The sequence below is a fragment of the Phalacrocorax carbo genome, chromosome 1 (genome assembly GCF_963921805.1).
Source record: "Phalacrocorax carbo chromosome 1, bPhaCar2.1, whole genome shotgun sequence".
NCBI lineage: Eukaryota > Metazoa > Chordata > Aves > Suliformes > Phalacrocoracidae > Phalacrocorax > Phalacrocorax carbo.
In genome coordinates, this window is record NC_087513.1 from 34,890,101 (window position 1) to 34,908,217 (window position 18,117).

The 18,117-nt window shown below is 38.7% G+C and overlaps 1 long non-coding RNA gene across 1 annotated transcript in view; it reads left to right on the forward strand.

Moving 5' to 3' along the window:
* LOC135312721 (uncharacterized) overlaps positions 1 to 18,117 on the forward strand; it is a 48,071-nt gene continuing 29,954 nt past the window's right edge. The window contains exon 1 of the long non-coding RNA XR_010372401.1: positions 1 to 123. This is a non-coding gene — a long non-coding RNA (uncharacterized LOC135312721). The remainder of the gene's footprint in view (positions 124 to 18,117) is intronic.

An 18,117-nucleotide genomic window follows, 5' to 3' on the forward strand; every position in this document is an offset into this window, starting at 1 on the left:
CAGAGGCACTATTTAAACATGTTGATGAATTGAGCTGAATTTCTCCCCACCTCCATTCCAGCAAAACAAGGAGGCTCAGAAGATATATATTTTTTTTTTTGTTATTGCAAGTAGTGCTATGTGGTAAGTGAGAAATTTATTCTCTATAGTCCTATTTAAATATGAAGGTGGGAAACTTCCATATTCCTGTCCAGATGCAATGCCTGTGTATACTGCTCAGTGACATTTCTATTTGAAAATGAATATAATTCTGTTTCTAAAAGTACTTGTGTTTAGAGCTCCTTCTTGTCCATATTTGGCTTGATATTTAAGATCTGGCTACTCTGGCTTTACCACTTCAGCAAGAGGGAAAACAGAATCACTGCATAGAGAATATCAGTCCAATTCAAGATATGCAACTGGTTTCAGATCTGATTCTGATTTAAATTAAATTCTAAACAGCTGAGAGTGATAACCAGGGTATTATGATGTGTGCATATGGACTAGCTATCACTAAATTTCATACAGCATCCTGAACAGTAACAATGGTAACAGCGATTTTTAATCGCCCCCATTCCGGGCTAAGTTCAATGGTTTGACCTAGAGGGGAAAGTTTGTGTCTCCTGAGCCAGTCACACTTTACAATTCCTTTCTGGACTCTGTTTTAGCCTTTCTTCTTCCAGTCTCTGGATAGGAATCCTTTCAGCCTGTCAACACCTAACTTTAGCTGAAGAAATCTTTCACAGCGCTCCTTCTCTCTTGGAGCTGCTTTCTGCAACCATTCTAGCTCCACCCATGGCTGAGGTGGTGTCACTCATCTTCTCCTCCCCCACTGGCCAACAATGTAAATTGTCAGAAAGGGCTTGATCCAATGTTCCTTCTACTCCTGTGGGCAGTGTTTATGCATGTGACCAACTTCATTCTCACATGGAGGAAGATCTGATCTAAATTAACAGTACGATAAGTGCCACAAAACCAGACTTTCTCAGAGCAGGAATGATGTTTTCCATAGTAAGATAGAAACAAAAAAGTACAAGGTGAGTCATGCTTTTAGGATGTGTGTGAGTTCTGTGACACCTGTTTCAAACAAAACTAAAAGTGTACATCAGCCACTTTTCCGTTTGTTTTGTGTCTTTCCCTGCATTGGTGTCTGTAGGCAATAAACCTTGAAGTAGAAACGTGGACTGAATCCTGAGATACTCATTCAGACTAAACTGTTATTACTTGCAGAGGAAAATCTGTCTGAACTACCTTATCATCTCCTAATTTCCTCACTGTAAAAAGACAAAATACTGAAAAATCATATTTCTGCAGCATCCAGCAATTTTTCTCCTCTCAGTTTCAATAATCAAAACATTACCCACTAATCTGGCTTAAAAGCAGAAGGGTAGAACTCTGCCTTCTAACAGGACTTGTGGTGGGCTTGAGAAGCAAAGATTTGTTCCTTAAATGTCAACCTTTGTTGTCATAGTGGAATTTTCTGATTTTTGTTAACTTACCTTATCTCTTCTCCTTCTGTGCAATGTCTTTCACATTAATTTCTCAAATATTACTTTTAAATTTTCAGATCTAATTGCTGGATATAATAAAGAAAAAAATAGAAAATGAGCTATATTAGGAGTCAAATGTTTCTGTAAATTAAGGTCATGAATGGCTAGAAAACCAGGAAGATGTTACATTTCTTGTTGCAATGTTATGAAATTTGTTTTTTACTTTGAAGCAAACTCTACTTTGAGGCAAAATGGGCTAGCTCGACCATTTTTCATAGTGTGCAGAGAAACTGTCCATGGTGGTTATGAACTCCAAATCACCAAATGAATTATCAAGACTAGATGGTAATCTTGACTACTACTCCTTGCAAAACTCATCAGTGGCAGTGACATACGATACATTTTTCAAGCCCTTATATTCAATTCTGATGATAGGAAAAGTGTGATAATTTCCTCCATATTTCACAATGATTTTGTGAAAACCGTTTAGTGCTTGTAAAATGTTTTGATTGGCTAAAATGCTGCATGAGTGCTCATCTTTTAATTGGATGTCTGACCTTGATGTAATATTCTTAAATATTCTTAATGTATTTCTTAATAACATAATTATTAATTTTTTAAAAACTTCCTTCAACCTCTGAAATCTTTAGCTATGATATGGTCTAGCAGCTGATATCCTACAGAAGGCTGCACCTTGCATGATTTGAAAGTGAATATTAAAATATTGACAGGGTGATGATCTTCCCTTTCTCTGAACTTCACACTCTTGGATAAAGCTATTGATTTTCTTAGTGATGAAAATTATTACACTGTGGTTCTGATTTTTTCCTTACTGATGTTAATAGTTCACAGCAACAGACTAAAATAATGTCAAATTATGTACCAAGGGTGTCTGTCACATGACTGTCAAGATCTAGAGTCTGTGCTCACTGGTGGCCCACGAGACTTTTGGTAAAGATGTAACACACAAGGTCGTATTTCCAAATTTACCTGATAAATTTTCTGTCATAAGAATAAACGTAACCACAAGAAGTCTTAGCCACCACTGAGGTTCACTAAGAAGTACTAAATTTATCACAAAACAAAAGCAATGAAAATTTATAGTTAACTTCAAATCAATCCATTGTGCCTCAGAAAAGTGGTACATACAATAAATGGTATCACACTGGTACAACTTTTTAAGCATGGACCAAGATTTATTCCATCTCTTGTAGGTCTTTTAATCCATACCTTTGTCACCTCAAGGTTATACTTCAAATGCATTCTGGTTGGTATTGTCTGTAAGGACAGCAGAGAAGCATCAACTATTTCAACATGTAGACACTGACCTCCTAAGAAAGGTTGGGAAGTTGCTCTTAGCATGTTACCCTGGTGCATCACACTGTATTCTGCTGCTTTTTTCAAGTTAGCCTAAATGCTACTTTCTTGGATCCACTTATTTGAAAAACTCATTTGTGTCTTACCATGAATAAGATTGACAGAGCCGCTGTGGTTTACCCTGCTGATATTATATGGGTATTCACCCTTTGGGTCTGAAAACTCTTTTATGATGAAGACCCTTAAATGTACAACTTAGTCCTCTCCTTCCAGGCCTCCCTGCTCCAGTTTTATATGCACAAGTGAAGGAAAGAGATAGAAAGAGAAAGAAAGAATACATTGACTCACTCTCTTAGAAGGATTTCTTTACACATTGATGAATAAGGCTGAAGATAACGGGTATGAACAATATGAATACAGGAACTTAATGGGAAAAAAGATTAATTACTAGTGCTTCATGGTGATAGTTCTTTTGGAAGGTGGATAGACTGGTGTTTTAGTCGTATTCTGCTCATAGGTAGGTGCCATAAGACCTGTAGAATTCAATATGTTCTATTATTCCTTTATTTATATTACTGGACAGCAAATATTTTAGTGTTGCATCTTTTGGCTCTGAATACTGCAATGTTAGATAACTGGCTTGTATTTGGAAAGAATGCCTTACAACAGAAGGTTGAAAATGCATGGTATTTTTCTTATATTCTAGTGCTGTAATACTTGATTTTATGGAGCTTGAGATCAATTCTGTTATATGGTACTGCAGAATTTGAGCAACAAGTTAGGCAGAAACATCCAAATACTGTAGCACTTCAAGAGTCACACCCAAAACCATGTTCAAAACTATTTAAAGGATTTCTATGATTCAATTTAACATGAAGGACTTTGATTTATGCTGTGTAAAACCCCCACTTCTATAGTTTATATCAGGGCAACATCTGAAACACATGGCATCTCTCTCTTTCTGACTATGGGAGTAAATTCTCAAAAAATAGCCTTCCCTTCTCATTACCAGCTAATGATGTACATTTATGATCTGTTTGAGTTTCTCCATTCAACCGTGTTCTTTCTGACTTACGGGAAAGATGTGTTTGTTCAGCCTCACTGTTCAGCCAATTCAGTAATGAGTATCCACTTTTACTGGCTGACATGAAGCACAGAAGAAACTGTTCCACTCAAATGTATAGTCTTCATAAGGTCAACATGCAAGCACATATGCAACTCCCAGTATAATATCCAGACCTTATGGGCAAACTGGGAAAGGTAGTTTGTTTTTTTGCCGTAAATTTTGACTTTTCCACCCACATCCTTAAAACCCACAATTTTGAGCAAAACTATGTGTATTTAGGAATAATTTTGTAGCAGTTTTGTTTCACAAATATTATTTTGTGTAAGGGATTTTGCCTAATATAGACATTTCCTATAAAAGTTATTTTAGTTATAAAAAAATTACCAAAGGAAAACATTTAATCAGGTTAACCTACAAATTTATACAAATGCATAATGCAAATGTTATCCTGACATACACAGGGGACCCCACAGAGAAAAAGATTCTCATAAAGTTACTTACTCTTTTCAAAGTAAATGATTAGAGAAATAAATAGGTGCCAAAAAGATAAATGTATTTGATTACTTCCAGCAATGCACTCTTTTCTTATGTGTTATCCTAGAGAGTGACTCAAATAATTGCTCAAAAAGAATGCACTGGAGTCTAGAAGTTAAATTTCTGATGCCATTTAGTTAAATTGAGTCATTAAATATAAGAACTGAGGACCTGGTTTTCCTTTACACAAAAGTGTCTTTATACCACTCTGGCAGTACAGAAGGGCTGTAAAACAAGTAATGCAATTAATGCCTGACTGAATGTCCACTGGCACTGACTGGAACAGTGAAATGAAAACTAACCCCCAAATTTTTCTAAAGGTTTTTCTAAACAAAAAGTGCTATAACTGTCATCAAAGTCACTAGCTGCTAAAGAATAGAAACAATTCCACTGATTTTTCTATTTGATTTTTATGACAGTTGACTTCAGAAAGTAATTGAAGCTGTGGAAAAAATACCTGAGAAGAATGAAAATACTTCAGTGGATTTGGTCTAGGAATAGTTTTCTTTGTCTTTTGTCCAAGTTGCAACAGGAAAACAAGTATTTTTGATAGAAATGCTGACTTAACTTTACTAATAGCACCTCTAACAGAGATTGTTACAATGTGTATTTACTCAGGTACAGCATTAAATAAGAGATGTGAACTCACCATAGCAACCCCTGCATCATATTGCAGATATGCTGCTTCTAAGATACGGCAAATGTTTCTGAAGAAATACATATAAATATTAGGTAAACATCTATCAATTCCAAAATGTGTTTCAAAAATACTTTGCCATACTGTATAACAAAAAGCAGCATAACTCAATGCTATGTAAATTATTAATTTATTACTGGACATTATTTTCATTGTCTCATGATTATTGCCTCAAAATGTAAGTTTAGATACCTTCCCAATCACTATGGCAAAAGCAATGGCAAACACATTATTGAGTTCCTCCAAAATGTCACTGTGAATCCTCACGCTCCCTACTAATGCAGGAGACTCACCTGGCCTTTTTGGACTTCTGCTGATGGCCTGAAACCTTGCAAAAATACTACTGTTCACCATAAGATATTCAGTAGAATTATATGAATACAGTTCAGGTTGGAAGTAAGTTTTCTTCTGAACAGTCTTGTAGCCCACTTTTAAGCATATGACTGTTTCCTCTTCATTATCCTTCTGCTCTTAGTGTTCATCTTGAATTTTATCAGGTAGTGTGTGTGCCTTCAATTTATCTTTGTTTAGGTTGGCTTTCCTTCTTCTGCATGAACAAAATGTTATGGTATTTACAAAGTTACTGCTTGTTTTTTTACTTAAGTGTTTTCATCCTTTCAGTCCTTCTCCCATGATTCATATAAGCATTTTCTGTGCTGATTTTAATTTTAGCATTTTTCCTTTGGAGGCATGATCCTTAATATATCCAGTATTACTTATATCTTAATAAAAGGTTTTTGGGTTGATGTACAATTGACTCCAACTTGACCAAAATCCTTGGCAGGTTACCTGTTCATATGCATCAACATTAAATCACTTATGCAGTGCCTAAAGCAAGTTCCTGAAGGGCTGCTATGCCTCCTGCAATGAAACTTTTGCTGCTGGATCTTTCTTATAATTTACCCAGCAATTAATGGCAGAATTTACTCCTGGAAGGAGAAGGAAGTGATCACATCTGCTTTGGTCTTTTCTTGATATGAAGCAACTGTGTTGCCTCTTCCCAGATCTCACTTGTAGAGGGGGAACATCCATTTTCTCACGTTACCCGAGAAGATTGATAAAAAAGACCACCAGTATTCTGTTTTGCCAGATGAAGTTGTCTCCGTAGGTTCTTTCATCACTGCTGACCAACTTTCTTGGGAGACACATGTCAAATTTACTCTGTTGGTTATGAGCTGTAGCTTGAGCACAGCAGGATCATGTGAGCAACTCGGGAACTGTGCACAGCTCCAGGGCTACAAGCTTCCTTCCTCTCCATATCTAGTCCACTGGGACCACGTGGAGGAGGAAGAAATGGAGACAAGGCTGCTAGTTCTATGAAATGACTAGTATGCAATATGGTTGTCTTCTCGTGCTCTTTCTCCCAAGTCTACTTTAGCCTATGTCGACTGAGCAACTACCTGATTTGTCAGTGAACTGGACATTTTAAGCTCTTTCTGAAGAAAGGAAGAGATTACACCAGGCGTTGTTCAAAATAGCAGCTCACTGCAATGCAAACTGATACATACATTTGTGGTTGTCTAGAGCCAGCACACTAAGATGGTCACTGTCTATGGAAACAGTGGGGCTTTACACGTGAAGTTTTCTTATACAGAATATCGTAAAAAATAACAGAACAATATCATTCTGTGATCGTCACAGAATCAGCTGCCTGCTAAATCTCTGAAGTGTTATCCAGCTTGATCATCAATAGCAATTGGTTTCTACACTTCACATCAGAAAGTTCTGCACTTTGCAGAAAACCTGAGTGACACTTGGTAGTTCTTTTATACCTCAGCAGTGCCTCTTCTGCAACGTCAACGTCAGGCCAACAGAGAGGTGCTTCCCTTAAGAAGCCTTTGCCATCCTCTAACACCTATCTGTTTTCATGAGAGAACAGACACTGAGCCTTGGGCTAGCCCAACACACCTACGTCCACAACTATGTTAAAATAACATAGTTGAATAATGCTATTTTTCTAAAATAATGACAAACATTATTTTTAATCTTAGGGGAACTGCAGGGGTTCACCTACAACTTTAATTAGCATTTTAATCATATTTCAAGCCTTCCAAAATGCAGCAGAATAAATCACATGAAGAATGCAGCTAACTGAACAAAACAATAAATGAAGGAAATCTTGTTCTTGGGACTACTAAGGAGAGGGCAGAAGATGTTACTGCAAAATATTAATGTATCTTCAATATATGAAATTTCGCTGAAATGCTGAAATCCAGCAGAGCAGGAGAAATTATAAAATCCAACAGTTATTAGAATCATAGAATAGTTAAAACTGGAAAAGACCTCTGGGATCATCAAGTACAACCATCAGTCCAACAGTATAATGTCTCCTAAACCATGCCCTGAAGTGCCACGTCTACACGTCTTTTAAATACCTCCAGAGAATGTGGCTCATCCACCTATCTGGGCAGCCTGTTCCAGTGCCTAAGCACTCTTTCAATAAAGAATTTTTCCCTAATATCCAATCTAAACCTCCCTTGGTGCAACTTGAAGCTGTTTCCTCTTGTTCTATCGCTAGTAATTTGGGAGGAGACCAACACCCACCTCACTACAACTTCCTTTCAGGTAGTTGTAGAGAGCGATAAGGTCTCCCATCAGCCTCCTCTTCTCTAGACTAAACAACACCAGTTCCCTCAACCTCTCCTCATAAGACTCGCTCTCCAGACCCTTCACCAGCTTTGTTGCTCTTCTCTGGACATGTTCCAGCACCTCAATGTCCCTCTTGTACTGAGGGGCCCAAAACTGAACACAGTACTCAAGGTGTGGCCTCACCTGAGTACAGGGGCACGATCACCTCCATGCTCCTCCTGGCCACAGTATTCACGATACAAGCCAGGATGCCATTGGCCTTCGTGGCCACCTGGGCACGCTGATGTCTCATATTCAGCCAGCTGTCAACAAGCTTCCCCAGGTCCTTCTTTGCCGGGCAGCTCTCCAGCCACTCCTCCCCAAGCCTGTAGCGTTGCATGGGGTTGTTGTGACCAAAGTGCAGGACCCGGCACTTGGCCTTGTTAAACCTCACACAACTGGTCTCATCCCATCAATCCAGCTTGTCCAGGTCCCTCTGTAGAGCCTTTCTACCCTCAAGCAGATCAACACTCCCACCCAACCTGGTGTCGTCTGCAAGCTTACTGAGGGGGCACTCAATCCCCTCATCTGTATCATTGATAAAGATATTAAACGAGACTGGCCCCAAAACTGAGCTCTGTGGAACACCACTTGTGACCGGCTCCAACTGGAATTAGCTCTATTCACCACAACTCTCTGGGCTCAGCCATCCAGCCAGTTTGTTACCCAGTGAAGAATTATATTCTAGATTGAAATTCTTCCATTCAGTATTCTGAAATATGTATTAGAAATATTATAGGTCTCAGGTATGAAGAGTGAAAAATCCTGAGCTATATGAAAACAAATTAATATGCTAAATTGTTTTGCAGATTTTGTAGCAGAAATAATCAGCAACTTCTAGAAAAAAATAAATACATGTTGACCATCCCTACTACTGTTGTAATTTTTACATTATGCTTTGATTTTACTTGTTTTAAACTGCACTATTTCTTTTAGAAGTTACATTAATGAGTTTTCTTTCTTCTGTTTTACCTGATTTGATCACATTTATTACTGGCTTATTATACCAACAGCTTTCAACTATTTGAAATTTGAAGACTTTTAATGAATTTTGAATGAGTAAGGATTCTCTGCAGTGAATTTGATCCTACTGACAAAATACTTGATTTTCTTAGGTACCTCTCATGGGCTTTCAGAAATTGCCAACTCAGGTCAAGTTAAAAGGTTAAAACTCCTGCTGTATTCTATAAAGTCTCTTCTACTGTGCTGGAGTCCCCAAATTCTTCCTCTTTTCTAAGCAGTGAACAATTTATTACCTTGGCATGCTGTCTTCATTGGTCCTGAGAATTCATGCTATTCCAAAATTAGATGGTTCAGGAAGGTCTTCTCTCTGTGGTACAGAAATGCAAAAACCTCAAATATATTGTGAATATTTTTGGTAGCAGAAGCAGAGATTCAGTCAAAGCCTCAAAGTATTTTAATAAGCCCCAAAACCTCATTGTCAATCAGCATGTCTCCATTTCATCAGAACGAAGTGGGTTTTTTCTTATGAACTAACATGTTTCTTCACTGAAGATGTTTAAAAATCCAATGTAGAAATCTACTGATGAAGTGCATCCACCTCAGATGTAACCTATTTTTATTACAGCAGCATTTCCCCACTGGTTTTCTATTTCCTTGCTTTCACAGAGGTTTATTTATATTTTAGGTAAGGGATCATGCACAGTGACAGAAGGGATGGTACCCAGCATTGCTGTGCATTGGTGACATGCCCTGGTCCCTGTAATGCCGGCTGTGGTGGGACTCGTGGGCACGCCTTTCCCCTGCCTTGAGGTCTGAGCGCTGCTGGGGAAAGCTCCCACCCTGGTTCTGCTCCTCCCAAGATGGGTGGCCTCTTCCTGGTAGGGGCTGAGGCTGAGTGGCATAAGGGCTTGGGGACGCTTCAACACAGACCGCCACCAGGACGGGTGATGTCCCTCCCAGACATGCTAAGCCAGTGGCTGCATTTAATCTCCGATTTTTCTTCCCTTGCCATGACTGCTCATTGGTGCAAAACATGCTGCAGCTCCGGTGAGAAGGGATGGTTCAGCCAGCTCTGGTGAAACCCCATCGAAGAGTGCCTGCCTCAGAAGTTGTGTGGCAATTTACACCATTGTTATAATTCAAAATTTTCTTTAAGCTGCTCGCTGTGCTCAGTTTTGATTGCCCCTTTGCTCAGCAGAGGGATAATGTAAATTGTGACCCTGTGGTGGCACACTTTGTCACAGGGTATGTGAGCTGTGCCATGGCTTCCTGATATCTCTAGCACTCCTTCCCAAGCAATGATATCTCTGTAGTTCTGGTTGTTTTTTTTTTCTTCTCAGTTTTGGTACCATTTGGACTTGGTTTTTGCCTGGCTGATTGATCCAACTTATATGCACCACAAGTTTGCCAGCTCCCAAAACTAGGAATTGCTGGTTGTAGTCCTCAGGTGACTGAAATAATAATATGGCCAAAACTTATTAGAAACCAGTAACAATCTACGTTACTGTTCAAGACCTAGGTTTATACATTTACTCCAGTTTAAGTGATGGAAGTAGTCTAGTCACCTTGGCTTTGATTTTCTTATATTAGCTTGAGATCCTTGTGATTAACTATCACAGGGGTATATCTGTCACTTGTCCCTGCTAATGTAAATCCAGGTCATTAAACCCTTTACAACCTGCATCAAAATGAGTCAAAGGTCTGCCTGTGTGGCTTTCCAAAGAAGCTTGACATAAGTATACCATTTTCTGTAACTAGTGACAGCCAGGGGTGTGATGCGGCCAGCATTACATTCAGCTGCCTTTGAGTCCCTGGCTTCAACAGATGACTTGCTATTTATAACTGGATTTTTCTGAAAATGGCCTTTGGCACCAGTACAGACCAGAGCTTGGACTTTGGTCTCTGGATCCAAGGGGGAAAGCCCCATCAGGCTCCCACCTCTTCCCCTCTACAAAATGGCAGCCACATCAGGGAGCCATGGAAATAGCTCATGACATCCTGCTATACCTGTTGCTTTAGGTACTCACTGCATTGATTCAGTCATTAAAAATAAAATCATATGCCCTTGCCTCATTAACCTTTCCTCACAAGAATGTGTTTCTTCTTTAAGTTTCCTCCACCTGCCTTACTTCTGATGGAAACAATCTGTTCCACGTATTGCAAGGTGATGTTATAAATTGTTTTATAGAGCTTAATGTTTTATTTTTCTTAAAAATTCGTATCTTTTTTTTTTCTGGGGAAAAAAAAATGTTCACATCAGCTTTGTAAAAATTAAATGTCAGCATTTATGTGGCTCAGAGAAGTTCCACAAATCTTTCACTGTTGCCATCTCAGATTTCTAGAGTGTGACGTATTTTTTGTTATAGCTGTGTTTTGTGTGGTGTTTTCATTTACAATATTTGAAAAAGGATGTTTCTTTGTCTTTTGCAGTGAACATTTCTCTTTGACATCACATAGTAATTCCTTATCAATGGTTCTTGAAATAAGTGAGGATTAAAGATTGATATAATGTAGTATGTCTTACTGCTGCATATGCACCACACACCAGCCAAGGGAATGGGACACCCTGAGTGTTGAACAGATTTAGAAAATGACTAAGCCTCTCTCCCAGACTTATTGGTACAAATGGTCCCCTTTTTAATGTTGCACTCCAAAGTCAAATCTGTCAATTCACGTTTCTTCCCTTATTTATTTTTCTTTAAAATTTGTTTTTGGTTTTGTTTTTTTTTTTTCCAGCTACTTGATTTAAAGGAACAAAGGGATTCAATAATGCTCAGGTTTGTTTTTTTTTTTTTGTACCGGAAATACTTTGTGTCAGTTCTTCTACCGTCCTTTTCCCTGCCACTGCAGTAACTTTTCCATAGATTATCATTACAGATATATTTTACAATAAAGTAATGAGTAACACAACGCAAACACATCCATTCTCTTAATTAAATGAACTACAGCTTTTTGGCTGAAACAAACAAAAATATTATTTATAACTCAAATCACATTACATAAACTCTGCTCTCATCTATAAAGAGACTATAAATGGCATGGTAGGGTTCCATATTTGCTTTTTTCTTTTTTTCCCCCTATGACTTTCCTGTTGACCTCTCTTTTAATTTACAAATAAAACCATGACTTTCTTGACTGCCAGCAATGAAAATTCACCCTGGGATCTGACATCAAGCTGTGTCCTTTCTGCTTTATGCCAAAATAGACTCCTTTTCACCTCCCCAGCGCTAAGGTGACTCTGCAGGGCTGGCAGGAATGAAAAGCAATAACAGTACTTTTGCCAGTAAAAAGATGAAGTGAACAAATTCTCTCAGAAGTAGGAAGATACCAATTTTCAAGTCAGCTTTATAGAAAACGGCTGTTGTTTGAAACAAATGCTCATAGCAGAGCTGGGGTGGGACATCTCATTGCTTGATGTTCCTCTGCAACCTTCCTTCACTTCTCTCCTTTGGTCTTTCCAGCTCAGCTAGTAGGTCAATCAAGCTGAGGTGTTTGTGGCCATGGTTGCCTAGCCTTTTTCTCTGGCAGTAGTGCTGAACTCAGCTGTTTCTGCCCTCTTTTAATTGCACCCCTATGCTTGTGTTGGTGCTGGGGCTGCTCTGTGAGATGGGTGGAGTGGATTTTTGTGGAGGTCCCCAGGCTCATCTGTTTGGATCCAAGTCCCAACACAGCTCTGCAAACAGTTGCACTGTCAGGGATATATGCTTACCTTTCTGCTTCTGTATTTGTGGGGCATCAGATGTAATCTAGGGAAGGTGGTTTCCTCGTTATTTTTTCCCAATCCTGGTTGAAGGTGAACATTTAGCCAGTTATTTGCACTTAATTATAAAACCTTCCAAAATTTGTTGTTTTGAAAGTCAGTCTTCCATATCATAGTTGGCAAATATATCTTTGCAGTGAGAGTCTGATGGGTATACAATCCTTTGTAACAAAGCATGAAGGCTTAACTCTGGGGCGACCAGCTTCCTTTGGGAACTGGGTGTTTCTGTGCAGCTCTGGCACCCATGTGCACTCAAACATGGGGATCTAATGCTCTCCTGCATGGAGCCCATTGTGGGAGAAGGGCTGCCTCCTTGCAAGGACAGAGAAAGGACAGAGAAGGACAGAAGGACACAGGGCAGAGAAATATGGGCAGAGAGAGAGGGCGCAGTGCTTGTTATCAGTCAAAAAAGATGCAAACGGACTGCTCAGGTGGTTTGCAGAAGCTGGAATTTTTCCTGCTGCCAACCAGGACTGGGGCACTTGGTAGGTGAGAGATACTCCATTAGGAAAATGGTAACAAGCAAGGCCAGGCAAAGACAGGATTGTATCCAAAGGAACATGTGAAACCCCCTTCTCGGGCTGCAGTGGGTCTCAGCACTCTTGGCAGAACTCACGTTCAGCTGCCTAATCCTGTAATTCACTGTGTGTTATTTCTCATTTGTTAAAGAGGATAGAGAAAAGGTTATGGTGCATAACAAAGACTGCTGCCCTGAAGCTCTTATAGGCTGTGGACCACAAAATCCCAAATTCAAACTCTGGGAAATATTTGTCTAAGGTTCTGTTGGTTCTTAGGGAAACGTGTAGAAGGCAGGAAAATGACCTTGTAAAGTTCATGGTGAGCTGCTTGTGCCTGGATTGCCAGCTGCCCAGCACTGCCCTCTGCCCCTGGTGGCTGTCCCCTGTGAACCTGCTTGCCACCAGCCCCTCTGAGAGCACTGAGCTCATTGTCCAGTGCTGCAGCAATCCTTCTGGAGAGCCTGATGAGCATCAAGAAGCAAAGCTGAACAATTATTTGCACTTTCTAACAGGAAAAGAAACACTGAGCCACGGGTGATGTGTGCTGGCATTTACAGTTCCTACTGCTGACATCTCCTGTGAAATGTGATTCTCTGCACTGTCTCTTTGGGTTTCAGGAAACAGAAATTTTGTGGAACCTCGTTTTGGATCTTATATGTAATTCATCCCACTGGATATGCACTGACATGTAGACTAAGGGAAAAGGGAGATAATTACAAAAGCAGATTAAAATAGCTTCTAAACAAACCAGAGATTTATGCAGAATTTATTCTAGAAGAAGAAAGTCTTGTGCTTGCTTTGGCTGGTATGATGCAATTATTTTTTTTTAAATGCAATTTTGTGTACTACTGCAAATATGTCAGTGAGACTTCATTTTAATAATGACAGTAATTTGAATATGCACTTGTTTCTGCCTGAGGGGTAAACATTTGCACGTGGTAGAAAATGTATCTGTGACACTGAACTCCTGTAAAGCTCTGCTTTCCCACCAGCCACTACTGAAAAGGTAACTCGTTTTCAGGAGTAAAACCAAAGGCACAGAAGTAAAGACATTCACAGTTAAGACATCCACTCTTTTTTTGTCTTAGCTCAATACAATTTGTTTGTATTACAGCATCTGCTGCAGGTTATGTAAGGTCTGTTGCAAGAACTTGTGATATCTAATGAATAAAGGACAAAGTCTCAGTTTAGTTTCAAATTTTCAGGGTTTACTGAGTTCTGCTGTAACCCTGCCCCAGGTCTCGCTGCTCCATTTGGTTCGATTGCAAATTATCTCTTTCTATGATTAATGGCAAAACTACTGCCACGGAGTGCTTTGAGGTTGCAACCCTGTGTGTTAGGTGGTGTACAAGTGTAATCAAAGGACATTGCTTGGGTCAAAGTGTTAAAATTTGCGTACTAGTTAACAGACAAATGTCTTTTGGAATTGGATGAACTGCTGGAATACATTGTCAGAAGGAACCTTTGCATTTTATGAGTTGTCAGTCATTAAAATTAGAAAAATGTCTGTCCTTAGCTCAATTTTTAATATTCAGACTACATGGACATCCATTTTGACATCAAACAAACTAGTTAGTGGTCAGAAATCCTAATCCTCTTCATTTGATTCAGATGAGTAGTCTTACTGTGGTTAACTGAAGCGCTCATAAGAATAATATGAACATGGTTACTTAATTCTTGCTTAGATAATGTTAAATCATTTTATTAGATCCCTTTTTTCATCTCAAGGCCACCAACAAGACAAATTAGTTGAGACTTACAAATATCCAGTTGTGATCTAGTACAAACCACATACATTTGCAAGGAGAAAAATAAAAATAAGGTTTTTTTTTAACATGAGGAGCTTGTCGCTTTTAATATCAGAGTGGAGACAGAATAATACAACTGGATTACCATCATTAACTAAGGCAACTTAAACAAAAATAACCCCAAATATGCAGACAAATTACATTCAGAAATTAATTGGGTTCTGCATAAGAACTAAATATTTTGCATTCATTACTTGCAAATGTTCACTTTTCCTGAGGACAAATCAGTGTGTGTTCATTTAATTAGATAATGCATACTATTACTTACCTCAGAATACGCAGAACAACAGTTTAAAGGACACATGGACAACGGATTATGGCACTTCTTGACTTCTTAGCTATGGCCATCACACAGGTGAAATGCACTTTGGGAAGACAGGCAATATGCACTCAATTACTGCTCTTTATTTCATATACGTATAATCTAGAGGAGATAAGGGTTTTTAAACAATATGAATACATATTGCATACAGAAAACAGCATCAAATAAATGGTGAGATTTATGGAGTGATCTCTCCACACAGAAGAATATTTTTAGCAAGGATTGTACCTGCAAGTGTGAATGTTGTGACAATCCCTACTAACAATCACATTGTGATGGTTAACAATTAACAAAAAGCAGGTAAAGTCCTATGTTCTGCATGCAACTCTAAATTTTATATATCAGTATACTACATTCCATGAAGTCCTATATTTGGTTGCTTCAGTAAGAGAGTGGCATGTTAGTACAGAAAATGTTAATCTGTCCCATGGCCAAAGCTGAGCTATTGCTCCAGGCCGTGCGATGGGAGGGGGCCATCTCTGAACAGTCAACCCATGTGACTTCTGCTTGGGCTGTGCGTTAGCTCAGTAAACATGAGGTAGGGAACAGCATCGTTTATTTTGACCAAACAACCAATAGCTATCGCTAGAAAAAAGATTCATTGAATTAAGGTTATGCTTGCAACCTTTGGCATTTTCTGCCTCTTGATTTCTTAATGGGTAAATACCTATTACACTTTGCTCATTGGATTAAGTAGTATTTCCAGGTTTACTTTTGTGTTTATTTATCTCTTTAAAATACAAAATCACAGAAAAATAACTCAATTAGGAAGAGTTTAAGTCTTTTGGCACTTTAAAAGTAATTTATTTTTGGGAAAGCATGGCTTCATTACACTCAGCCCACATAAAAAGCTACCACTTTCTTTTGCTCAAACCTTCCAGGACAATTTACCTTCAGACAGTGTTCAAATGGAAAGTTTTAGAAAGGGGAAAATTTTTTGAGGTTACTGATGTGTGGTAATACAACAGAAGTACATAAGAAATCGTTGCAGTGTTCTGAGCCGATGTGTTCCAGCAGCTATGTCATCACCCTGCACTTGGAAAATCAGCGTGTCTTTTTCTTCAGGAGTCTCTTAGCTCCCTCTCCTTTCCTTCCTCAGTCCTTCCTTTCAGCCCACTTGTGTTTTTCTCTGTAAAACTATATGTTATCTACAGGACAAGCGAGAGGGTAACATGACATTGTGGGAAAAGGAAAAGAGATGGGTAGACACAACAAGAAAAAATGCGCAATAAGAAAATGGTGGAGCAGATTGTAGAAGGCAGCCAGGCAGTATGTAAGTTCAGGCTGATACTGGGATGAGACAAAAATAGAGTATTTAATGTATGCCTGTGGCAATTATCAGTATTAATAGGACTATGTAATAGCTGTTAGAAGCATAAAACTAGGAAAATAAAAATTGATCATAGAATTTATACAAACAATTATGATAATTTAAATCCTTATTATCAGTGTTTACTTACGTCTTAGGGTGGAATAATGAACCTTTAATTGCAAGAAAGCAATTTTATGTCAGAATAAATCAGAACTTGGATGTAGTGATACCATTTATCCAACAGTGCAGTTGATTTTGGCACTCACTGAGCATTCTTTATATTAAGTTTTAATGCAAAGCATCTGAAGCACACCATTAATAAAGCTGTTAGATACAACCTATATACGATGAAACATTTCCCCTCCTCTCCCCTTTTTTCCCTTTCAACCCACACAGGCCTTATTTTTACAGTACAGATTCACTTTTTGATCTCTAAACTAAGGGAAACAATGAGCCAAACAAAATAAAACACACATGCAACAAGCACAGTTGATTTCTAAGGCTGGAAGGGTGAAATGTGGAATGACTTCTTGTTCCAGGAATGTTTTGTTAGGCATTCAGAAATATCATTTTCTGAAGGAACTATACAGCTTAAATGGTCTGGAACAATACAATATCAAAAGACTGATGACTGTATTTTAAAAGCGGAGATCTTAATCTTAGTCTAGAATAGAGTAAGAAGTATCTCTGTTAATTTATTCTAGTTTCAGTGTGTGTTAAATAAGATGTGACCTGTCCTGAACTTGATGCTAATTTGAAAAGTAATATAAAATGTTATTAAGGGACAGACATGCTATTAGGTTAGTAAAAAAACCCACCCTGTGTAAACACTCAGACTCCTGAATGTCTCAGGAAGCCTTAGCCAAAAGTCCATAGCCAGCAAACTCCCCTTCATATATTACCAGAAGACTGGGTCAAGCACCTAAAGTGGTCTGAGCTGGAGGCCTGAGAAGGGTTTTTTACCATTTAAAGGCAGTTTTTGGTGCCTTTGCAAAGCACTAGTGTATTCACAGAGATGTGCTAGCCAGTGAGCGAGATGCTGCTGGGGGGACCCTGGGGTAGGGAGGCAGGATTACTGTGCCTCTATTAAAATCTCTACCGTAGTTACTAATACTTGCTTGAGCTGGAAGGTGGAAAACCATAAGATAAATGACAAGGTTATTGGTGTTACAAATCAAGGGAGGGCAATTACAGTGCCCTTCCAGAAAATATCAATCTAAAGGCAATGAAGTAGTTCTATTTTTCTGTATGAGCACGGGAAACAAATCAGAGTAAAATTAGGCAATGTTATCTAAAAAATTTCTCAGATTCTGGTGGCCAATATTTTATAATGGCCAAACCCCCAAAGTCAACCACTTAGCCCCCAGCCCCCTAAAAGTTATGCAGACTTTGTAAATAAATTGCAAATGGTCTGGTAAGAATTGACTAACAGAGACATAAGCAGGATGTGTCTACTTTTCTCATCTGCCTCAGGTAATTATCCTACCAACTACAATGCCTTGTTACACGTATATATATATATATTTTTTTTTAATTAGACTTTGAAAACAGGTAGAAACTCAGAAAGAAATCACAAAGTAAAACCAAGACTGTAACATTCCTGTTTCAGGTTGAAGAAAGATTCACTGTCTCATCAGCATACTGGCACTGGCAGGAACTGGAGGTAGAGTAGAGAAAAATCAGAATAAACTGCAGGAAGTTCAGAACATTATCAGAGCATTAT